The sequence below is a fragment of the Lontra canadensis genome, unplaced genomic scaffold, assembly GCF_010015895.1.
Source record: "Lontra canadensis isolate GAN:19392208 unplaced genomic scaffold, GSC_riverotter_1.0 scaffold20, whole genome shotgun sequence".
NCBI classification, from domain to species: Eukaryota; Metazoa; Chordata; class Mammalia; order Carnivora; family Mustelidae; genus Lontra; species Lontra canadensis.
The window spans coordinates 6670579-6696278 of NW_022631014.1; positions in this window are offsets into that span (position 1 = coordinate 6670579).

The following is a 25700-nucleotide window of genomic DNA, read 5'->3' on the forward strand; positions in this document are numbered from 1 at the left end:
CCCAGGCGTCCCTTCCCTGGTCTTTCAAACTCAAGAACAAGTTGCTATAAACCACCCATGGCCTGCCTAAAATATGGGGGGGGAGTCTCCTTCATGTCATTTGTAGCCTATGGCAGAAATGACTAACTCTTCATCAAAATGTGTGATCCTCTGTCATAGATAAGATTGTCCCGGGGATAGGGCTGTTGTATTTAGCAAGGAGACAAGCAAGCAACTGCGAAAAGCAAGACACCTAGTTAAATTTGAATTTCAGGTTCAATATTTTGGACATATTAAAAGTGGTTCCTTTTTTTCTCCAAAAATTCAAATAACTATGCATCCTGTATTTTATCTGGCAGCACTGCACTAGGAAGTAGCTGCTCAGTTGGGGGCTCTATTCTCACCAGTGGACCATAGTGAGATGTGAGGTGTAATGCCTGGTGTGTGTCACTGCCTGGTTAAGGTGGTTATTAAAGTGTGTGTTTTCCACTCTCCTCTTCTGCCTGAATGCAGAGGCTTTGGGTGCCTGAGAGGGAGGAGCAGGGCACAAGTTGGGGAGAAATGGGTGTCCCTGCATTGCATATGAAGGGGAGCTGCTCACATCTTGCTTTGGACTGCTTCGTGAATGAGCAAGGAACTTTAGCTGTGGTGAGTCAGTTGGTCTATGGGGTTGGTTTGCTACAGCAGTTAATATTGTTCTATTTCATGTCTCTTGAAAGAATGACATGGGAATGTTTTCCCTGAGGTTCTACACTGCCTGCTTGGTAGCTCCCGTGATGTATCTCAAGATGCCTCAAGCTCTACATGTCCAAGCCTGAATTTGTGATTTCCCTAGCAATCAAACTGCTCCTGTGCCCTTTATTTCAGTGAGTGGTATAACCATCTACCCATTCTTGACACCTTTTTTTCTCCCCTCCTCAGTATCCAATCCACCATCAGCTCATGTACATCTCACCTTTTAAATACATCTTTAACCAGCCCACCTCTTTTATTTTCATTGCTACCGCTCTCCTCCAGTTAATATCTTTTGTATGGACTTCTGCTGCTGCCTACATTCTGTTTATCCCCTGACCCAATATAGCCTCTTGGCCAACCCATTTTTCTACCTTTCTCAGCCAGAGGTGATCTTTTAAAAATCTCCTTTTGTCACTGTCAAGGGATTCCATTGCTCTTACGATAGGGATCAGAATCTTTAATGTGACCTCCAAAGCCCTGCCAGGATCTGGCCTTGTGCTCCCTTCTCTTTTGTAAATTTTAGGTCTACTGACCCTCCCCTGCTTCTTTGAATGTTCTATACATTCTCCACAAGACTTTGTGCAGCTGCTGGGTATGTTGCCTTCCAACTCTTAGCTGAGAAAATCCTTGTTCTTTCTTCAGGTCTCAGAACTAAGTTCAGTCAGTTCCTTTTCAGGGAAGCATATCTTGACTTTGCTAATCTAATTCCTACTCTTTTGAGTTTTTGTAACAGGTAGTAGCACTTTTTTTTTTTAATAGCCCTTGCAACAATAGTAATTTTTATTTATTTGCATGGTTCTTTGATTTAATATCTTTTTTCTTACCTGTTAGCTCTACAGCAAAGAAAATATTTTTTTTTGTTCTTACGACTAGATCTTAAATAAGTATTTGTTGTCAGGTAGGGATCCAACTTAAATATTTTCTAAATGAGTGTCCAGTTGTCCCTAAAACATTTCTTTCTTTTTTTCTTTTTTTTAAAAAAGATTTTTAATGTATTTATTTGAAAGAGAGCAGAGCGAGTAAGAACATGAGTGGGGGTGGTGGGAGAGGGAGACGGAGAGGGAGAAGCAGGCTCCTCACTGAGCAGGAAGCCCGATGTTGATCCCAGGACCTAGGAATCATGACCTGAGCCAAAGGCAGACACTTAACCATGCAGACGCTTAACCAGCTGAGCCACCCAGGCACCCCCCTAAAACATGTCTTAAATAATACTTTCTTTCCCTAATATATTTTTTTAAAGATTTATTTATTTATTTATTTTTTGAGGGGCAGGGGAAGGGACAGAGGAAGAGGGAGAGAAAGTCACAAGAAGACTGTGCACTGAGTGTGGAGCTGGATGTGGAGCTGGATCCCACAACCCTGAGGTCACAATCTGAGCGTAAACCAAGAGTCAGATGCTTAACGGACTGTACCACTGGGCTCCTCTCCCTACTGGCTTTAAATACTATTTTTATCTAAATGTATTCTGATCCATAATGAGTCTCTTTTACAATTTCTTATTCTTTTTCATCTCTCTCTTTGTCTGTTATTGCACCAATGACACCTTAAAAATCTTTTGATATTTGGTGGATTAAGTCTTATGTATTGTTCTTATTTTTAAAGCATTGTTTGACTAGTCTTGAATATTTTCTCATTCAGAGGGTACTTATAATTAGTTTGTCACATTTCACTGACGAATCATTGGGATTTGGTGTATTTGCATGGAGAATTTATGGGTTAATGTAGGAAGGAAATAATGAGTTTTACAATAATGAGTCTTCATACCCAAGGGCATGGACTGTCTCTCCCTTTACTCAAATCACATTTTATCATCTGGAGAATATTTTTATAATTTTTTTCATGTAAGTTTTATACATTTCTTTTTTTTAAGATTTTATTTATTCATTTGAGAGAGAGAGAGAGAGAGAGAGAGCATGCACTAGCATGTACGAGCGGGTCTCAGTCCCAGGACCCAGAGATCATGACCTGAGCTGAAGGCAGACACTTAACCATTTGAGCCATCCGGGCAACCTTGTACATTTATTTTCAAGTGTGTTCTTAGGCATTTTATAATTTTTGTTGCTGTAGTGAATGGAATTTTTTTTTTCAGTACCAGTAAGTTTTTATTTATTCACTGTATTTTTCCAGGGTAAAGAGAAGGGAAAAAGATCTACATGTGTGTTACAAAATGTTAGCAAAATGGGAAAGGAAGTACCTAGCACAGCAAAATCAACCATCAAATAAGCATTCCCCTGTGAGGGGTCACAGAAGTCCAAGAGGGCTTAGTTCAGAAATGAGGGGAAAGGGTCAGGGAAAGAAGAGAGAGGTCCACACTTGTCTACCTTCCTTTCCACACCCCTCCACCCCATAAATTCAAAATTTCACCAGAAGCTTTGGTTTCTATTAGTAAACATGCATGGAGCTACATTTGTCCATTTCTTATTAAATAATCTTGTGGCCACTTTGACATGTTTCTTATACCTGTATAAAAGTTCCTTAGTGACTTGGATATACATTTGTCTTCCCGTTCTTGGTCTTCTGACCCTGCTTCGTTTCCTTTTCCTTTTTCCTTCCTTCCTTCCTTCCTTCCTTCCTTGATTTTATTTATTTATTTGGAGAGAGTGAGAGAGAACCAAAGACGGGGGGTGGAGGTGCGGGGAGCAGCAGAGGGAGAGTGAAAACCAGGATCTCTGCTGAGTAGGGACCCTGATGTGGGGTTCAATTCCAGGACCCCAGGATCACGACCTGAGCCAAAGGCAGATGCTTAACCAACTGGGCCACGCAGGTGTCTCCCGGCCCTGCTTTCTACATGGAAGGCCCCCCTCACTGCTTTTGCTTCTCTCTACTCTGGGATTAGAGATAAAAGTAGGTTTGATCCTTCCTGCAACTGTATCAGTATGAATCTCATCAAAGAATGGTCTTGACACAAGGGATTGAGAACTGGGGATGGAGAGTTCTTAGCTTCTTCAAGATTTTTGCACAAATCATTTAAGAGTTGTGGACAATACTCACAAATTAAATATGTATGTGTGGGAGCTTTTTTGGGGGGAGAGAAAAGTGGGAATAGGATGAGAGTCAAGTTTTTTTATTTTTTATTTTTTATTTTTTATTATTTTTTATTATTTATTTTTTTTGAGAGTCAAGTTTTTAGGGCATTAGATCTGGCCCAATATAGAAAACAGGGGAAGGGGAACATAGAAGAAAGGATGGTTTAAGACCCTCACACTTCAAGAAGAGGGCTCACTGAGCTATGCTTCAGATTCTTTTGCCTGGTGCAAGAACTTTGGTCAGTGATGTTTTGGCTGTTTTTCTCAATATAAAAAGAAGTTTGTAAACAATAAAACCCCAAAAGAACATGGAGAAGACTAACACATTATATTTACACAGTCAACAAATCAGCTACTTGTGAATTCCTACAAAACCTGGACTAATATGACAATTAGAGGATGGTAGCAATTGGGGGAGACAAGAACCCAGGATCAGACATACCTCATCCAGTGTGTTCTGTTGCATTGGCCCCATTTTAGCACCTGTATAGATGTTGTTTACATGTACAGATTGTTTATTTTGAGCCAAGTATTGCACTAAGATCATAGTTCCTTCTAGTTTTACTGCTCTCAGAGTTGTTAATTGCATCCATTTATTTTACTTAATTTTCTTTGTACCTATTGTGAATCTATCCCACACCCTCCAGCAGCTAATTTACTAATCCTACTCCCCTACCTCCTAAGACCTCCTTCCTGGAGTCCACTTTTTTGCCCAAATCTGGACTCCGTGCTCTTGGGCTTGCTGTCCTCCTGGGACTACTTTTCCTCTTAGAAGTCTTTCTTCCTCTCTTCTCTTTTGGGTTCTCTGTTTCCTGGATTCTGTGCTTTCCTCTGCTTTGATTATTTTCCTCCATTTCTCTCTGGAAGCATTCCCTGGTGTTCATTCCACAATGATCTATTGTGGCATGTGTCTTTTAAATTATATTGTGGTGGGTTATAAATGGCTGTTTTCTTTCTTTCTTTTTTTTCTTCTGAGATTTTATTTAAATTCAAGTTAGTTAACATGTGGGGTAGTATTGGTTTCAGAAGTAGAATTTAGTTATTCATCACTTCCATGTAACACTCGGTGCTCAACAGTGAGTGCCCTCCTTAATGCCCATCACCCGTCTAGCCCATCCCCCCACCATACCCCTCCAGCAACCCTCAGTTTATTCTCTATATTTAAGAGCCTCTTATGGTTTGCCTCCCTCTCTGTTTTTATCTTATTTTATTTTTCCTTCCCTTCCTATATGTTTATCTATTTTCTTTCTTAAATTCCACATATGAGTGAAATCATATGGTATTTGTCTTTACTGACTGACTTCACTTAATGTAATACACTCTGGCTCCATCCATGTCATTGAAAATGGCAAGATTTCATTCTTTTTGATGGCCAAGTAGTATTCCATTGTATATATATGCTACATCTTCTTTATCCACCCATCAGTTGATGAACACTTGGGCTCTTTACATAGTTTGGCTGTTGTTCATAATGCTGCTGTAACAGTTGGGGTGCATGTGCCCCTTTGGATCTGTATCCTTTGGATAAATACCTAGTAGTGCAATCCATTGGTCATAGGGTAGCTCTATTTTTAACTTTTTGAGGAACCTCCACACTGTTCTCCAGAGTGGCTGTAGCAGTTTGTATTCCCACCGGCAGTGTGAGAGGATTCCCCTTTTCCCAAATCCTTGTGAACATCTGTTGTTTCTTGAATGTTAATTTTAGCCAGTACATGGCTGTTTCTATCCAGAGAGTCACATGTTCCAGTTCTGAAGGTTTTCTTCTTTTATTTTGTATAGTTCTTTTTCCCATTACCCACTTCCCTCCCCTCCAGTCCCATCCTCATATCTGGAACTCCTTGTACTTGGATAGTTAATCTCACAGATTGAACCTCTAATTCTCTTACTCTCTTCTCTGCTTTTTGATTATTTTATGTCCTTTCCTTTTATTTATCATCTGGGGTATCTCTTTTGTTGGCTTTTCTAAACTTCCTATTAAATTTCAATTGTCACTATCACAATTATAGCTTCCAAGGGCTCTTTCTCTTTCTTGTTCTTGCTTTTCAAAAATAGCAGCCTATATTTGGTTTGTGGATGTGACAATGTCTCCTATGACTCTGTGTCTATTCATTTTAAGTGTTTTTCTACAAATTGTTTTTTTTAATGTTGTGCATAGCTCAGTTTCTTATAGTTCCTTTTCCTATTTATTTGCTTTGCCCTCTGTTTTATGTTCAAGTCTTCCTTTAAATATCATGTATTACTGAGACATGGGTCTGTAAGAATGAAGAATGAGGTGCTGAAAACTGGCAGACCTGTGTGTGTGTGTTGGGTGGGGGTCAGGCTCGCTCATTGCTGGTTTCCATCATACGGTGATTGAGTGGTGAGCTGGCTTTTTCCCTGAGAGATCCTGAGATTTTAGTAACTGGATGTCCTTTCTCTGGGCCTGTGCGATTTCTCCTGAGACAAATCTGTCCTGTGCTTTGGAGGTTTCTCCATCATTATGGGAGTTCTGGGAGTTTGGCTGGGAAAGAGAACTGGGAAGAACTCTCACCATTCAAGAGGCAGAATTTCACTAAATTCACCACTTTAAAAAAAATTTCTTTGGCGGGGGTAGGATCAGAGGGAGAGAGAGAGAGAGAGAGAGAGAGGAGCAGACTTCCTGATGAGCAGATCTCAGCATCTGGAGATCACAACCTGAGCTGAAGGCAGACTACTTAACCAACTGAGCCACCCAGGTGCCCCTCTATCATCTTTTGAAATGTTTATGTGTGTTTTCTTCTTTGATCTGTTAATGTCATTCAGTATGTAAAACTTAAAAAATGTGACCTAACATTGACTTCTTGGAATCAGTAGTAATTTTCCATTATTTATAAATTCTCTTATGTAAACATTCTGCCTATATATTCATACATGAGATAGGCCTGTACTTTTTTCCTGTGTATTCCTTTTCTGTGTGTTTTTATTTTTATTTTTTAAAGATTTTATTTATTTATTTGACAGACAAAGATCACAAGTAGGCAGAGAGAGAGAGAGAGGAGGAAGCAGGCTCCCTGCAGAGCAGAGAGCCTGATGTGGGGCTCGATCCCAGGACCCTGGGATCACGACCTGAGCTGAAGGCAGAGGCCTTAACCCACTGAGCCACCCAGGCGCCCCTCTGTGTGTTTCTAAAGTAGGCTCCACACCCAGCATGGAGCCCAGTGCAGAGCTTGAACTCATGACTTGGAGATTGAGACCTGGGCTGAGATCAAGAGTTGTACTCTTAACTGACTGAGCCACCCAGGTGCCCCTCTTTTTCTGGTTTTGATATCAGCATTATGCTAACTTCATAATACTAATTAAAAATCTTTTCACCCTTATCTGTGATCTGGAATTGTTTATGTAGCTTGGAAATTATGACCTTGAAAGGCTGACAGAACACCTATAAAATCAAATGGACCTGATACAATTAGATTTTTTAATGTATATTTTTTATGGCTGGTGTTCTACTTAGGTTTATAATTTCTAACTTATTTCTTCTTTTACCGACATTTTAAAAAATTTCTACTGAACTTTATTTTTTATTTATATTTTAGGTAGTTAAACATAGTGCAATATTGGTTTCTGGAGCAGAATTCAGTGATTCATCACTTACATACAACACACAATGTTCATCATAACAAGTGTCCTCTTTCAGAATCATCACCCATCTAGCCTGCTCCCCACTGACCTCCCTCCATCGACCCTCTGATTGTTGTCCATCATTAAGAGTCTCTTATGGTTTGCCTCCCCTTCTTTCCTCTCTTTTTTCTCCCCCTTCTCACACTTTCATCTGTTTTGTTTCCAAAATCCACATGTGAGTGAAATCATATGGTATTTATCTTTCTCTGACTGATATATTTCACTTAGCATAATATACACTAGCTCCATCCACATCCTTGCAAATGGCAAGATTTCATTTTTAATGGCTGAGTAATATTCCATTCTCTCTCTTTCTCTATGTCTATGTGTATACACACACACACACACACACACACACACACCCCACATCTTCTTTATTCATTCATTAGTCAATGGACATTTGCACTCTCTCCATAATTTGGCTATTGTTGATAATGCTACTATATACATTGGGGTGCACGTATCCCTTGAATCTGTATTTTTGTATCCTTTGGGTAAATTGTAGGATAGTTCTATTTTTAACTTTTTGAGGAACCTCCATACTGTTCTCCAGAGTGGCTGTACCAGTTTGCATTCCCACCAAGAACGAAAGAGGGTTCCCCTTTCTCTGCAACCTTGCCAACAACTCTTATTTCTTGTGTTGTTAACTTTAGCCATTCTGACAGGTTGAGGTGATATCTTACTGTGGTTTTGATTTCTATTCCTTGATGATGAGTGATGTGCATCTTTTCACATATACCCAGACATTTTTTAAGATTTCACATTTTTATGTTAGATTCTTTGGTTGAGGGGTGGGTGGGAAGTGACTATCAATTTTTTTTGTTTTATGAATTTTAAATTGTGTTATAATATGATCTAGATGATGTTTGCATTTTGAAAATTTTCAGGTTTTTTTTGGTGTGGCCTGATACATAGTTTTTTTTTTAATTTAAACTTTATTTTATTTTTTTCAGTGTTCCAAGATTCATTTTTTAAAATTTCTTTTCAGTGTAACAGTATTCATTGTTTTTGCACCACACCCAGTGCTCCATGCAATCGTGCCCTCTCTAATACCCACCACCTGGTTCCCCCAACCCCCCCACCCCCCGCCCCTTCAAAACCCTCAGATTGTTTTTCAGAGTCCATAGTCTCTCATGGTTCACCTCCCCTTCCAATTTCCCTCAACTCCCTTCTCCTCTCCATCTCCCCTTGTCCTCCATGCTATTTGTTATGCTCCACAAATAAGTGAAACCATATGATAATTGACTCTCTCTGCTGACTTATTTCACTCAGCATAATCTCTTCCAGTCCCATCCATGTTGCTACAAAAGTTGGGTATTCATCCTTTCTGATGGAGGCATAATACTCCATAGTGTATATGGACCACATCTTCCTTATCCATTCGTCCGTTGAAGGGCATCTTGGTTCTTTCCAGTTTGGCGATCGTGGCCATTGCTGCCATAAACATTGGGGTATAGATGGACCTTCTTTTCACTACATCTGTATCTTTGGGGTAAATACCCAGTAGTGCAATTTCAGGGTCATAGGGAAGCTCTATTTTTAATTTCTTGAGGAATCTCCACACTGTTTTCCAAAGTGGCTGCACGAACTTGCATTCCCACCAACAGTGTAAGAGTGTTCCCCTTTCTCCACAACCTCTCCAACACATGTTTCCTGTCTTGCTAATTTTGGCCATTCTAACTGGTATCTCAATGTGGTTTTAATTTGAATCTCCCTGATGGCTAGTGATGATGAACACTTTTTCATGTGTTTGATAGCCATTTGTATGTCTTCATTGGAGAAGTGTCTGTTCATATCTTCTGCCCATTTTTTTTTTTATATGTTTGTCTGTTTTGTGTGTGTTGAGTTTGAGGAGTTCTTTATAGATCCTGGATATCAGCCTTTTGTCTGTACTGTCATTTGCAAATATCTTCTCCCATTCCGTGGGTTGCCTCTTTGTTTTGTTGACTGTTTCCTTTGCTGTGCAGAAGCTTTTGATCTTGATGAAGTCTGGAGAATTTCAGACCAATATCACTGATGAATATGGATGCTAAGATTCTCAACAAGATCCTAGCAAACAGGATCCAACAGCACATTAAAAAGATTATCCACCATGACCAGGTGGGATTCATCCCTGGGCTACAAGGATGGTTCAACATTCACAAATCAATCAATATGATAGAACAAATCAATAAGAGAAGAGAGAAGAACCACATGGCCCTCTCAATTGATGCAGAAAAAGCATTTGACAAAATCCAGCATCCGTTCCTGATTAAAATGCTTCAAAGTATAGGGATAGAGGGAACATTCCTGAACTTTATAAAATCTATCTATGAAAGACCCATGGCAAATATCATCCTCAATGGAAAAAAGCTCACAGCCTTCCTGTTGAGATCAGGAACACGACAAGGATGCCCACTCTCACCACTCTTGTTCAACATAGTATTAGAAGTCCTAGCAACAGCAATAAGACAACAAAGAGAAATAAAAGGTATCCAAATTGGCAATGAAGAAGTCAAACTCTCTCTCTTCGCAGATGACATGATTCTTTATATGGAAGACCCAAAGACTCCACCCCCAAACTACTAGAACTCCTACAGCAATTCAGCAACATGGCAGGATACAAAGTCAATGTACAGAAATCAGTGGCTTTCTTATACACTAACAATGAAAATACATAAAGGGAAATTAGAGATTCAATTCCATTTACTATAGCACCAAAAACCTTAAGATACCTGGTAATAAACCTAACCAAAGACATAAAGGAACTATACTCGAGGAACTACAGAACACTCATGAAAGAAATTGAAGAAGACACAAAAAGATGGAAGACCATTCCATGCTCTTGGATCGGTAGAATAAACATTGTTAAAATGTCTATACTGCCTAGAGCAATCTATACTTTTAATGTCATTCCGATCAAAATTCCACTGGTATTTTTCAAAGAGCTGGAACAAATAATCCTAAAATTTGTATGGAATCAGAAGAGACCCCGAATCACTAAGGAAATGTTGAAAAACAAAAATAAACCTGGGGGCATCACATTACCTGATTTCAAGTTTTACTACAAAGCTGTGATCACCAAGACAGCATGGTACTGGCATAAAAACAGACACATAGACCAGTGGAACAGAGTAGAGAGCCCAGATATGGACCCTCAACTCTATGGCCAAATAATCTTCGACAAAACAGGAAAAAATATACAGTGGAAAAAAGACAGTCTCTTCAACAAATGGTCCTGGGAAAACTGGACAGCTATATGTAGAAGAATGAAACTCGACCATTCTCTTACACCGTACACGAAGATAAACTCAAAATGGATAAAAGACCTCAACGTGAGACAGGAATCCATCAGAATCTTAGAGGAGAACATAGGCAGTAACCTCTTTGATATCAGCCACAGCAACTTCTTTCAAGATATGTCTCCAAAGGCAAAGGAAACAAAAGCGAAGATACATAGTTTTTTTAAATATGATGTGTTTGCTCACAAATTGTTGACTGCAAAGTTCTCTTTTTATATCTTTAGTTCAAGTCTGATGGCAGATCTAAATAATATAACCATGTTATATTACCATGTTTTGTCTATATGTAGATTTCTGAGTGAGATATGTAAAAGGCTTTTGTTAAATTGATTAAGTTTTCTGTTTCCCCCTTCCCTATAATGTCTTGGAAATTACGTGTTCTCCTTTACTTCTTCTGGAGGTTACCTTCACATTGACAGTAATTTATTTAATTTACTTTCTTTAGAGATACAGCCCACATGGTCCAGAACTATCTTTAGAACTAGGTACTCTGACTCTCTGTACTCTGGATGATTGCAACGGAATAATTTAATTCCACAAACCTTTAGTAAGCACCGGCTATGTGCTAGGACTTGACCCTCAGCCACTGTGACTGTGAAAGATGAGTGAGATGGTTCTTACCTTATGACATTCATAGTCTAATGGGGAGGCTGACAACTGAATTGTAACATCACATTACAGGTGATAATAGAGACACAGAGTTATGGGAAAGCTTGGGGGATGGTTGTCACAATGATGCTCCCAATGAGTCATCCCTCCCAGTTTTGTGTGGTCCTTTGAATCTGGGCTGGTTAACCAACCTGTGATTCATTTCTTATCAAGAGAATGCAGCAGAAATGACACTAACTTTTATTTCATATTTTTAATTCCCTTGAAAAGTTGGGCTGCATTCTGAATTTCTTGGCTTATTAATTGCTCCTCAGCTGCTTCTATTTTATAGATAATAATTGCTATTTATTTTTATTATTTCCCAAGATCTCTAATTGGTTCTTTCCCCAATACTTCTTTTAATGTTTCTGCCTGGCTTTCCATTAAATTTTTCTCTTTGGGTGTTAGTTATGTTTGTTGAGTTTAATACCTCCTTTTCCTGCTGTCAGCTTCCTACAAATATTAGAATATTATTGCTTCTGTACTCACCTGGATAGTTGAGATTTCCTGTTGTATGTCTTATTGCCTCTAATGGAGAGAGAGTTAAGATGTGATGTTGGTAAGATTCTAGTATTCACTTATCTGATGGTGTTCTAGGTTTCTCCAGCCACCCCAGACAATGTATGGCCTCTTTCATCCAAACATCCATCTGCTTCATTCTGCTTGGCATAGGTGGTGTAGGATGAAACACATGGGGTATTATTACCTGTTAATGTCACCTGGCATGTGGTTGATTGCCTTTCCTTTGTGTACCCTTTTTTTTGGTTGTTGGTTTTTTTTTTTTTTATTTTTTAAATTTTTTATAAACATATATTTATTTTTTCCCCAGGGGTACAGGTCTGTGAATCTCCAGGTTTACACACTTCACAGCACTCACCATAGCACATACCCTCCCCAATGTCCATAACCCCACCCCCCCCAACCCCCCTCCCCCCAGCAACCCTCAGTTTGTTTTGTGAGATTAAGAGTCACTTATGGTTTGTCTCCCTCCCAATCCCAACTTGTTTCATTTACTCTTCTCCTACCCCATTAACCCTCCATGTTGCATCTCCTCTCCCTCATATCAGGGAGATCATATGATAGTTGTCTTTCTCTGATTGACTTATTTCGCTAAGCATGATACCCTCTAGTTCCATCCACGTTGTCGCAAATGGCAAGATTTCATTTCTTTTGATGGCTGCATAGTATTCCATTGTGTATATATACCACATCTTCTTTATCCATTCGTCTGTTGATGGACATCTAGGTTCTTTCCATAGTTTGGCTATTGTAGACATTGCTGCTATAAACATTCGGGTGCACGTGCCCCTTCTGATCACTACGTTTGTATCTTTAGGGTAAATACCCAGCAGTGCAATTGCTGGGTCATAGGGTAGTTCTATTTTCAACATTTTGAGGAACCTCCATGCTGTTTTCCAGAGTGGTTGCACCAGTTTGCATTCCCACCAACAGTGTAGGAGGGTTCCCCTTTCTCCGCATCCTCACCAGCATCTGTCATTTCCTGACTTGTTAATTTTAGCCATTCTGACTGGTGTGAGGTGGTATCTCATTGTGGTTTTGATTTGTATTTCCCTGATGCCGAGTGATATGGAGCACTTTTTCATGTGTCTGTTGGCCATCTGGATGTCTTCTTTGCAGAAATGTCTATTCATGTCTTCTGCCCATTTCTTGATTGGATTATTTGTTCTTTGGGTGTTGAGTTTGCTAAGTTCTTTATAGATTCTGGACACTACCCCTTTATCTGATATGTCGTTTGCAAATATCTTCTCCCATTCTGTCAGTTGTCTTTTGGTTTTGTTAACTGTTTCCTTTGCTGTGCAAAAGCTTTTGATCTTGATAAAATCCCAATAGTTCATGTTTGCCCTTGCTTCCCTTGCCTTCGGCTAGTATTTTGGCGATGTTCCTAGGAAGATGTTCCTGCGGCTGAGGTCAAAGAGGTTGCTGCCTGTGTTCTCCTCAAGGATTTTGATGGATTCCTTTCTCACATTGAGGTCCTTCATCCATTTTGAGTCTATTTTCGTGTGTGGTGTAAGGAAATGATCCAATTTCATTTTTCTGTATGTGGCTATCCAATTTTCCCAACACCATTTATTGAAGAGGCTGTCTTTTTTCCATTGGACATTTTTTCCTGCTTTGTCGAAGATTAGTTGACCATAGAGTTGAGGGTCTATTTCTGGGCTCTCTATTCTGTTCCATTGGTCTATGTGTCTGTTTTTGTGCCAGTACCATGCTGTCTTGATGATGACAGCTTTGTAATAGAGCTTGAAGTCCGGAATTGTGATGCCACCAACTTTGGCTTTCTTTTTCAATATTCCTTTGGCTATTCACGGTCTTTTCTGGTTCCATATAAATTTTAGGATTATTTGTTCCATTTCTTTGAAAAAAATGGATGGTACTTTGATAGGAATTGCATTAAATGTGTAGATTGCTTTAGGTAGCATAGACATTTTCACAATATTTATTCTTCCAATCCAGGAGCATGGAACATTTTTCCATTTCTTTGTGTCTTCCTCAATTTCTTTCATGAGTACTTTATAGTTTTCTGTGTATAGATTCTTAGTCTCTTTGGTTAGGTTTATTCCCAGGTATCTTATAGTTTTGGGTGCAATTGTAAATGGGATGGACTCCTTAATTTCTCTTTCTTCTGTCTTGTTGTTGGTGTAGAGAAATGCGACTGATTTCTGTGCATTGATTTTATATCCTGACACTTTACTGAATTCCTGTACAAGTTCTAGCAGTTTTGGAGTGGAGTCTTTTGGGTTTTCCACATAGAGTATCATATCATCTGCGAAGAGTGATAGTTTGACTTCTTCTTTGCCGATTTGGATGCCTTTAATTTCTTTTTGTTGTCTGATTGCTGAGGCTAGGACTTCTAGTACTATGTTGAATAGCAGTGGTGATAACGGACATCCCTGCCGTGTTCCTGACCTTAGCGGAAAAGCTTTAGTTTTTCTCCATTGAGAATGATATTTGCGATGGGTTTTTCATAGATGGCTTTGATAATATTGAGGTATGTGCCCTCTATCCCTACACTTTGAAGAGTTGTGATCAGGAAGGGATGCTGTACTTTGTCAAATGCTTTTTCAGCATCTATTGAGAGTATCATATGGTTCCTGTTCTTTCTTTTATTAATGTGTTTTATCACATTGATTGATTTGTGGATGTTGAACCAACCTTGCAGCCCTGGAATAAATCCCACTTGGTCGTGGTGAGTAATCCTTTTAATGTACTGTTGAATCCTATTGGCTAGTATTTTGGTGAGAATTTTTGCATCTGTGTTCATCAAGGATATTGGTCTGTAGTTCTCTTTTTTGATGGGATCCTTTTCTGGTTTGGGGATCAAGGTAATGCTGGCCTCATAAAATGAGTTTGGAAGTTTTCCTTCCATTTCTATTTTTTGGAACAGTCTCAGGAGAATAGGAATTAGTTCTTCTTTCAATGTTTGGTAGAATTCCCCCGGGAAGCCGTCTGGCCCTGGGCTTTTGTTTGTTTGGAGATTTTTGATGACTGTTTCAATCTCCTTACTGGTTATGGGTCTGTTCAGGCTTTCTATTTCTTCCTGGTTCAGTTGTGGTAGTTTATATGTCTCTAGGAATGCATCCATTTCTTCCAGATTGTCAAATTTGTTGGCATAGAGTTGCTCATAATATGTTCTTATAATTGTCTGTATTTCTTTGGTGTTCGTTGTGATCTCTCCTCTTTCATTCATGATTTTATTTATTTGGGTCCTTTCTCTTTTCTTTTTGATAAGTCTAGCCAGGGGTTTATCAATCTTATTAATTCTTTCAAAGAACCAGCTCCTAGTTTCGTTGATTTGTTCTATTGTTTTTTTGGTTTCTATTTCATTGATTTCTGCTCTGATCTTTATGATTTCTCTTCTCCTGCTGGGTTTAGGGTTTCTTTGTTGTTCTTTCTCCAGCTCCTTTAGGTGTAGGGTTAGGTTGTGTACTTGACACCTTTCTTGTTTCTTGAGAAAGGCTTGTACCGCTATATATTTTCCTCTCAGGACTGCCTTTGTTGTGTCCCACAGATTTTGAACTGTTGTATTTTCATTATCATTTGTTTCCATGAATTTTTTCAATTCTTCTTTAATTTCCTGGTTGACCCATTCATTCTTTAGAAGGACGCTGTTTAGTCTCCATGTATTTGGGTTCTTTCCAAATTTCCTCTTGTGATTGAGTTCTAGCTTCAGGGCATTGTGGTCTGAAAATATGCAGGGAATGATCCCAATCTTTTGATACCGGTTGAGACCTGATTTAGAACCAAGGATGTGATCTATTCTGGAGAATGTTCCATGTGCACTAGAGAAGAATGTGTATTCTGTTGCTTTGGGATGAAATGTTCTGAATATATCTGTGATGTCCATCTGGTCCAGTGTGTCATTTAAGGCCTTTATTTCCTTGTTGATCTTTTGCTTGGATGATCTGTCCATTTCAGTGAGGGGAGTGTTAAAGTCCCCTACTATTATTGTATTATTGTTGATGTGTTTCTTTGATTTTGTTATTAATTGGTTTATATAGTTGGCTGCTCCCACGTTAGGGGCATAGATATTGACAATTGTTAGATCTTCTTGTTGGACAGATCCTTTGAGTATAATATAGTGTCCTTCTTCATCTCTTATTATAGTCTTTGGTTTAAAATCTAATTGATCTGATATAAGGATTGCCACTCCTGCTTTCTTCTGATGTCCATTAGCATGGTAAAATCTTTTCCACCCCCTCACTTTAAATCTGGAGGGGTCTTCAGGTTTAACATGAGTTTCTTGTAGGCAACATATAGATGGGTTTTGTTTTTTTATCCATTCTGATACCCTCTGTCTTTTGATTGGGGCATTTAGCCCATTAACATTCAGGGTAACTATTGAGAGATATGAATTTAGTGCCATTGTATTGCCTGTAAGGTGACTGTTATTGTATATTGTGTCTGTTCCTTTCTGATCTACTACTTTTGGGCTCTCTCTTTGCTTAGAGGACCCCTTTCAATATTTCCTGTAGAGCTGGCTTGGTGTTTGCAAATTCTTTCAGTTTTTGTTTGTCCTGGAAGCTTTTAATCTCTCCTTTCATTTTCAATGATAGCCTAGCTGGATATAGTATTCTTGGCTGCATGTTTTTCTCGTTTAGTACTCTGAATATATCATGCCAGCTCTTTCTGGCCTGCCAGGTCTCTGTGGATAAGTCTGCTGCCAATCTAATATTTTTACCATTGTATGTTACAGACTTCTTCTCCCGGGCTGCTTTCAGGATTTTCTCTTTGTCACTAAGACTTGTAAATTTGACTATTAGGTGACGGGGTGTGGACCTATTCTTATTGATTTTGAGTGGGGTTCTCTGAACCTCCTGGATTTTGATGCTTGTTCCCTTTGCCATATTGTGGAAATTCTCTCCAATATTTCTCTCCAGTATACCTTCTGCTCCCCTCTCTCTTTCTTCTTCTTCTGGAATCCCAATTATTCTAATGTTGTTTCGTCTTATGGTGTCACTTATCTCTCGAATTCTGCCCTCGTGGTCCAGTAGTTGTTTGTCCCTCTTTTGCTCAGCTTCTTTATTCTCTGTCATTTGGTCTTCTATATCGCTAATTGTTTCTTCTGCCTCATTTATCCTAGCAGTGAGAGCCTCCATTTTTTATTGCACCTCATTAATAGCTTTTTTTATTTCAACTTGATTAGATTTTAGTTCTTTTATTTCTCCAGAAAGGGCTTTTATATCTCCCGAGAGGGTTTCTCTAATATCTTCCATGCCTTTTTCGAGTCCAGCTAGAACCTTGAGAATTGTCATTCTGAACTCTAGATCTGACATATTACCAATGTCTGTATTGATTAGGTCCCTAGCCTTTGGTACTGCCTCTTGTTCTTTTTTTTGTGGTGAATTTTTCCGCCTTGTCATTTTGTCCAGATAAGAGTATATGAAGGAGTAAATAAAATACTAAAAGGGTGGCAACACCCCCAGGAAAATATGCTTTAGCCAAATCAAAAGAGATCCCAAATCTTGAGGGGGCGGGGGAAGGGGATAAAAAGAGGTTCAGAAAGAAAAAAAAAAAAAAAGAAAAGAAAAAAGAAACAAATAAAAAAAGAAAACCAATAATGAAAAAAATATAAAAAGGAAAAAAAAATATATATATTAGATAAACTAGTTAAAAAACTTTAAAAAAGAAAAGGGTAAAAGTTAAACAAATTTAGCAGAAGAAGAGAAAAAAAATTGAAAAAGAAAAAAAAATTAAATTAACTGCAAGACTAAAGAATCATGGGGAGAAAGCCATGAGTTCCATGCTTTGCTTTCTCCTCCTCTGGAATTCCACGGCTCTCCTTGGTATTGAAATTGTACTCCTCGTAAGTGAACTTGGTCCTGGCTGGGTTTCTTGTTGATCTTCTGGGGGAGGGGCCTGTTGTAGTGATTCTCAAGTGTCTTTGCCCCAGGTGGAGTTGCACGGCCCTTACCAGGGGCCGGGCTGAGTAATCCGCTTGGGTTTGCTTTCGGGAGCTTTTGTTCCCTGAGCACTTTCCATAGAGTTCCGGAGGACAGGAATGAAGATGGCGGCCTCCCAGTCTCCGGCCCGGAGGAGCCGAGAGCTCGGGGTCCCACTCCTCAGTGCGCCCTCAGAGAACAGCGCCCAATTACTCCCGTCTGCCTGGCCTCTGGCTGCGCTCCGAGCTCACAGTGCCTGCTACCGGTTCAAGGTAAGCCCGAGCTGTGAGCTCACTCCTCGGCTCCGTCTCTGTAGCCGGCTTCCCCGTTCTAATACCTGCAAGCTCTGCGACACTCAGACACCCCGATCCTTCTGTGACCCTGCGGGACCTGAGGCCACACTGGCCCCGCGTGGGCTTCACCCCAGTTAAGCCTCTGGAGGGATGTCCCTCAGCGGAACAGACTTTTAAAAGTCCTGATTTTGTGCACCGTTGCTCTGCCGCTTGCAGGGAGCCGGCCCCTCCCCCCGCGGTCTATCTTCCCGTCCCTTTGGATTCACTTCTCTGCCAATCCTACCTTTCAGAAAGTGGTTGATTTTCTGTTTCTAGAATTGCTGTTCTTCTTCTCTTCGGTCTCCCGTTGGATTTGTAGGTGTTTGCAATCTTTAGATAAGCTATCTAGCTGATCTCCCGCAACCTGAAGTAGTCTCAGCCTGCTACTTCTCCGCCATCTTGACTCCTCCCTTTGTGTACCCTTTTTTGCCATCTCAAAGCTTGGGCCTCTCTTGGGGGCAGCTCACACCTTCACAGAAGCCCTCTCCCATCCACAGATTGTGCTGCGGTTTCCTCCTTTGATCTAATTGCATCTGTTTTCTATCTTTGTTCCTGAGATAATCATCTTTAAGAAAAATGACTCGGAATACAAAATAACCTGGAATTGAGAACTGGCATGACAGATAGGAAATTATGATTGTTCAATTTAGCCCAGAATTCAGACCTGTTAAGATCATTTTGAAATTTGAGTGTAATAGAAATAAAGACCTGGAATTTAGCTTCAAAAGAACAAACACAGCAGCATAGAATGGAGGAAAACCCAGTTTGGTATTAATTTGTGAAAAAAAAAAATCCTATAGCATTTGGTTCATGACAAACACTAAAAGGTGTGATATAAATCTGTAAATGTGATTACTAAAAAAGCCAGTGTAGGACATCCTAAGATGGTGAGGTAGAAGACCCCTGCCTCTGTCCACCCCAAAAGATCAACAATTAGACAGCTCTCTGAACAAATACAGTTCTGGGAGAGATCAAGGGTCCACTTAAGAAATTTCAGCAACAGTGAAGAAAAAACCTGAGAAAACTATATCTAGATAAAGCTGAAAAAAAAAAAATAAAGATTGTAATGCAATTTTAGGTTTTATTTTTAAATGTGAAACATCTTTTAAAAGTCTTTCATAATATTGATATATATTTCTTTCATTAAGAATGTTCATATCTTCTGCCTGTTAGGGTCCGTGATCAAAGGAACGAGACTGACACAAAGCGAAAATCAAACAAAGCTTTATTTCATGCCAGGTATCGAAAATCAAACTGACTGGTAGGGGCCATCTCTTACGAAGAGACGACGACGATGACCCCGACAAGTCCACTCCAAAGAAGGCCACTCTGGATGAGGCTGCTCTAGATGAGGCCGCTCCGCAGACGAGGCCGCTCCCAGGACGAGTCCACTTGAAGAGGTGACGACAACCCTGACAAGGCCATTCCGGACAAGGCTGCTCGCCGACGAGGCTGCTCTGGACGAGGACGCTCCTGACGACGAAGAGGCGACGACGACGAAGAGGCGGCGACGACGAGGATGACAGCCCTGATGATGCAGACTCTGCTCCCCATGACACCGCTCCCAACAAGGCCACTCTGGATGAGGCCGTTCCAGACGAGGCTGCTGCCCACGAGGCCTCTCCCCACGAGGCCGCTCCCAGGACAGGGCCGCTCCCCGGAATGAGGCTGCTCTGGCAAGGCCGCTGGCGGTGAGGCTGCTGGCAGCGAGGCCTTTCAACACGGCGCCACTGCCTACGTCTACAATGACCAGGAAGACCACGACGCTCCCGTTGACCATGATGACCATGACACTCTGACTCTCCCGAAGACTACCCTAACGGCTATCCCAACGGCTATCCCAACAGCTATCCTAATGGCTATTCTAACTCCTCCTACTACTCCTACTACTCCCCAGCCTCACAGACTAACCTTTAGATAGGTGGTTGAGCCCGGCACACACACAGGTGGCCAATGGGATTTTAACTCATCACAGTAAATATATGCGCGCCCCACTGATTGGATGTCTCAATCCGGCCTGGCTTGCCCCTATATCTGGGGTTTGCAACTAAGTTCCTCTGGCTAACCAGGCCCTTACACTACCCTTATTTTATTGGGAGTGAAATTAAACTTTTTTATGTTGATTTGTGAGAGCTTTATATGTATTGCCCGTTTGTAGTCATATACATCATAATTATTTTCCTAGTTGTGATACCAAATTTCGTGTAAAATTTTGCCTCTTACATGCTTAACGATTTGAATAGTAATCATATCTGAATATTTGTGTTACATTTTAAAAATGTCTTCCCCCTTCAGGATTATAAAATATCCTTCTCTATTTTCTTCCAGTGTTTTTATAGTCGTTTTTATTGAAACTTCTTATCGACTTGAAATTTATTTTTACTTATCTATAATATGAGCTCCTATCTGTATTCTTTGCTGAATTTATAACTAACTGCTGCAATGTCATTAGGATTTTTGTGCCTGCATTTGTAATTGAGATTCTTTCCTATGATACTTTTGTCAGGTATACCAAGAGGATTGTGCTAGCCTTGAAAAATGAATGTAGAGGGGCGCTTGGGTGGCTCAGTGGGTTGGGGCCTCTGCCTTCAGCTTCTACAGCATCTACAATGTACCAGGTATTGTGGTTCCTAAAAGATGGGCCCCATGTGATTTATGAGTTATTGAGCATCAATTATAAGCAATACTTTTCTCTTTCTTCATCCTCCCCATCCTTGCACATAGGAGGGAGAGAGATTAAAGGTACTCCAGAAGCAGACCATACTACTCTACTCTTCTACTCATGATATAGCCTGACCTAGAGGAGAAGAGGTAACAGTAAAATTTATTCCAAAGTTTAAAAATGGAATTTTAAAAGCTGAAAGTGACAGAAAGCTACAGGATCTGCCCGAGAAGTTGTGATGGGAAAGAATGATACAATATAACACAAATGGAGAGAGTATTTGGAAAAAAAGAAAACCATGTTATCTTGCACTCTGTTTGGTTCATACTATTCAGTGAACTGGTTGTACTTCTTTATTTTAATCTAAATTTTAAATAGTTAACAAACTGCAATATTGGTTTTTGGAGTAGAATTCAGTCTTATATCATCACTTATATACAATACCCAGTACTCATAACAAGTGCCCTCTTCAATACACATCACCCATCTAGCCCATCCCTCACCTCCCTCCATCAACCCTCAGTTTGTTCTCTAAGACTCTTGTGGTTCGTTTCCCTCTCTCCATTTTCCCACTTTCCCATATGTTCATCTGTTTTCTTTCTTAAATTCCACATGAGCAAGATCATATGATATTAGTCTTTCTGTGACTAACTTACTTCACTTAACATAATATACTCTAGTTCCATCCACATCATTGCAAAGGGCAAGATTTCATTCTTTTTAAAAAAAGATTGTATTTATTTTAGAGAGAGAGAGGGAGTGAGAGAGAGTGAGAATGAGCAGGGGGAGGGCAGAGGGGAAGGGAGAGGGACAAGCAGACTCTGCACTGGGTGTGGAGGGCAATGTCACAACCCTGAGATCATGACCTGAAATGAAACCAAGAGTTGGGTACTTAATTGACTGGCTGCCTAGGCATCCCAAGGTTCCATTCTTTTTCATGGCTGAGTAGTAGTCCATCACACACACACACACACACACACACACACACACACACACCCCACATCTTCTTTATCCACTCATCACTTGGGCTCTTTCCATAGTTTGGCTATTGTTGATAATGCTGCTATAAATGTTGGGGTGCAAATGCCCCTTCAAATCTTATTTTTGTATCCTTTGGGTCCATAACTAGTAGTGTAATTAATGGATCATAGGGTTCTGTTTTTAACTTTTTGAGAAACCTCCATACTGTTCTCCAGAGTGGCTGCACCAGTTTACATTCCCACCAACAGTGTAAGAGACTTCATTCCCCTTTCTTCACATCCTTGTCAACACTTGTTTCTTGTGAGGTAATATTGTGGTTTTGATTTCCCTGATGATGAGTGATGTTGTGCATCTTTTCATGTGTCTATTAGCCATCTGGATATCTTCTTCGGGAAAGTGTCTGTTCATGTCTTCTGTCCATTTTTTAACTGGATTATTTGTTTTTTGGGTGTTGAGTTTGTTAGGTTCTTTATAGATTTTGGATACTAACACTTTATCAGATATGTTTGCAAGTCCCAGTAGTTCATTTTTTTGCTTTTGTTTCCCCTTCCTCCTTCTGGTAACTTGTCTAGCAAGAAGTTGCTGTGGCTGAGGTCAAAGAGGTTTCTGTCTGTGTTTTCCTCTGGGATTTTGGTGGTTTCCTGTCACACATTTAGGTCTTTCATTCTTTTTTTTTTTTCTCTTAAGATAGAGGGCATGAGTTGGGGTAGGGAGGGGCAGAGGGAGAGGAAGAGACAGAATCTTAGGCAGATTCTGCTCACCACCTTGAGATCATGACTTGAACCGAAATCAAGAGTTGGCTGCTTAACTGATTTAGCTGCCCAGGTGCCCCGGGTCTTTCATCCATTTGGAATTTATTTTTGTGTATGGTATAAGAAAGTGGTCCAGTTTCCTTCTGCGTGTGGCTATCCAGTTTTCCTAATGCCATTTGTTGAAGAGACCATCTTTTTTCCATTGGCTATTCTTTCCTGCATTGTCAAAGATTAGTTGACCATACAGTTGTGGGTCCAAATCTGGGTTTTCTATTCTGTTCCATTGATCTATGTGTCTGTTTTTGTGCCAGTACCATACTGCCTTGATGATCACAGTTTTGTAATATAGCTTGAAATCCAGAATTGTGATGCCTCTAGTTTTGTTTTTTCTTTTCAAGATTGCTTTGGCTATTCGGAGTCTTTTGTGGTTCCATACAAATTTTAGGATTGTTTGTTCTAACTCTGAAAAGTGCTGGTGGTATTGTGATAGGCATTGCATTAAATGTGAAAATTGCTTTAGGTAGTATAGACATTTTAACAATGTTTGTTCTTTTAATCCATGAGCATAGAATGTTTTTCCATTTCTTTGTGTCCTCTTCAATTTTTTCCTTAAGTGTTCTATAGTTTCCAGAGTACAGATCTTCTACCTCTTTAGTTAGGTTTATTCCTAGGTATTTTATTGATTTTGGTGCAATTGCAAATGGGATGGATTCCTTGATTTCTTGTTCTGATGCTTTCTTATTGGTATATAGAAATGCAAATGATTTCTTCACATTGATTTTATGTCCTGCAACTTTGCTGAATTCATGTATGAGTTCTAAAAATTTTTTGTTGAAGTCTTTTGGGTTTTCTCCAAAGAGTATCATGTCATCTGCAAATTGTGTAAGTTTGACTTCCTTGCCAATTTGGATGCCTTTTATTCCTTTTTGTCGTCTGATCCGAGGCTAAGACTTCTAGTACTATGTTAAATAGTAATGATAAGAGTGGTGAGGATGGAGAGGGAAGTGAGTCATTGCATATAATGAATTATTTTACATACTGATATACTAAAGCATTATTGAAGGATAAAATGGTCTGATTCAATAAAGGGAAAGAAATCACATAGCAATTTGTATAGGGAAAGTTTAATATAAAGATTATTAACTATAACAGAGGATTGTGTAATGAAGAATTGGTAAAAAGTAGAGAGATCTCTAAATAATATAGGGCCAGCAGATATATGAATGAGTCACCACCCCTGTGGTTGAGGTCTGGTGCCTGAGGATGAGTTCATCCCTTTCAGCACTGAGCTCCAGACCTTGTTGAAGAAGGTGTGGCCATGGCTCGCCAAATAAATGAGAGGCTGCTGTGGGACCCATCTGGTCAGATTTGCAGGAAATATGCCCTCTAGGGTTCCAGGGAAATCTGTTCATGGAGAGGAGTCTCACAGAAGGTGCACAGCTACAAAACTGCCAAGGGGGTACCAGGGGAAGCAGGATGCTGGTGCTGTAGGTAATCTACACTGTGGGAGCTGGGAGTTGAGGAAACCATTTATACTATAAAGGCTAGATTTTTAATGCTGGAAAAGCTGCTCCTGCAGCAGGAGCCGGGTGCTGGATCTGGCAAGAGAATACACCGAACCAGGGTGCAAACTTCTTCCTGCAATCTCTCCAGTGCCCCTACTGACAAAACTTAACATCTAGTCAGGAGGCCAAGGAAAAATATTTAAAGGCCCAGATTCATTTTCATAGAGCAGACAATAGTAAATTTGGATCTAAGAGGCAACAACTTGCTAAAAAATATAGGGGAATTTATATACATAAAGTACACTGGCTTGCCCTCTGAAGTAGAAGCTTGTGTACATAACTCCTTTTCTTTCCTTTCCTTTGCAGTTGAGATCACGGACGGTACTTTTTTGCAATTTCTGCATTTCCTAATTTCCTGAATTGTAGTGGCAGCTTTCCCTTACCTTTATTCCCTCAGTCCCTCCAGTGTTTTGTAAGGTTCTAATTTCTAGTATTAAATCCCTTCTTGTTTAGAATGCCTCAAATGATTTCTGGTTTCCTGAACAAAATCATGACTGACAAATTTATAACTTTACTTTTGTTAATGACTTAGAAACATGGCCAGGGATGCACATTGATGAGCAGCAGCATTGCAGTTTAAGTTTTACCTCTTTCCCTTAACATTAGCGTGTAAGTCATCTTCTTTCTTGCCTTGAAAAACACTTGCCATCTTCTTCTTATGGACTGAGAAAACCAAGACAGTTCACTGAACTCTTTTGAAATCCTTTATAGTTTCCAAAGTACTTCCACATACATATTTCCTTTGCTTTCCAAAACATTCCTGTGACAGGCAGGAGGGCAATAATTCATGTGTCCATCCATCTGTCTATCCATTCAATAAATACTTACTGGGCATGCTGGATGTGCCAACTCTTATGCTGTGTGTTCGGATTGTAGAAGTAAAAGATAAAGTGCTTGCCTCTAGATATGTGCAGTCTAAGAGGAAACTAAACAGAGGAATGTGATATGATTGGTAAGATGTATTCTGGAAGCCTATGTAGAACAAATAGACCAATTTTGTTTTCATCATCAACTGCAAGCAAATATTTGTAATACAATGGAGGGTCTGTATTTTAGTGCTGATATCTTAATTTTTCCCATAGGTGTTCTTAGACTCCCTCAAGTAAATTTTCAGTATTTCTAGAGTCTGCCTTAGGCAAAGTTGAACGTAGAGAAAATTGTATTTTATTCATAAAGCTTTTAGGTTTGTTAAAAAAGAGGCAGGAAATCTCATGCAACTCTTACAGTAGCCCTGCGATTTGGGCATTGTGACTTCTCCTTTATATAGTTGGACAACTGAGGATCCAGAGAGACTAAATTTGCCCAACTGGACACACAACTGGGACGAAGTATTAGGGCCTGGATTAGAACCTGATCTGTTTCTACAGGCTTTGAAGACATGTTCAATGATGCAACAGGATCTCTTAAATGCTACAGAGCCTTTCTTTCTTTTTTTTTTTTTTTTAAGAAGTTAACTTTGAAACTTAGTCTAAGAAAATAAGTGGCAAGTGACTTTGGATTTCTGGTCTTACTTCTTATTTTTTTTTTTAAGATTTTATTTATTTATTTGACAGAGAGAGAGATCACAAGTAGGCAGAGAGGCAGGCAGAGAGAGAGGAGGAAGCAGGTTCTCCACTGAGCAGGGAGTCCGATATGGGGCTCGATTCCAGGACCCTGAGATCATGACCTGAGCCGAAGGCAGAGGCTGAGCCACCCAGGTGCC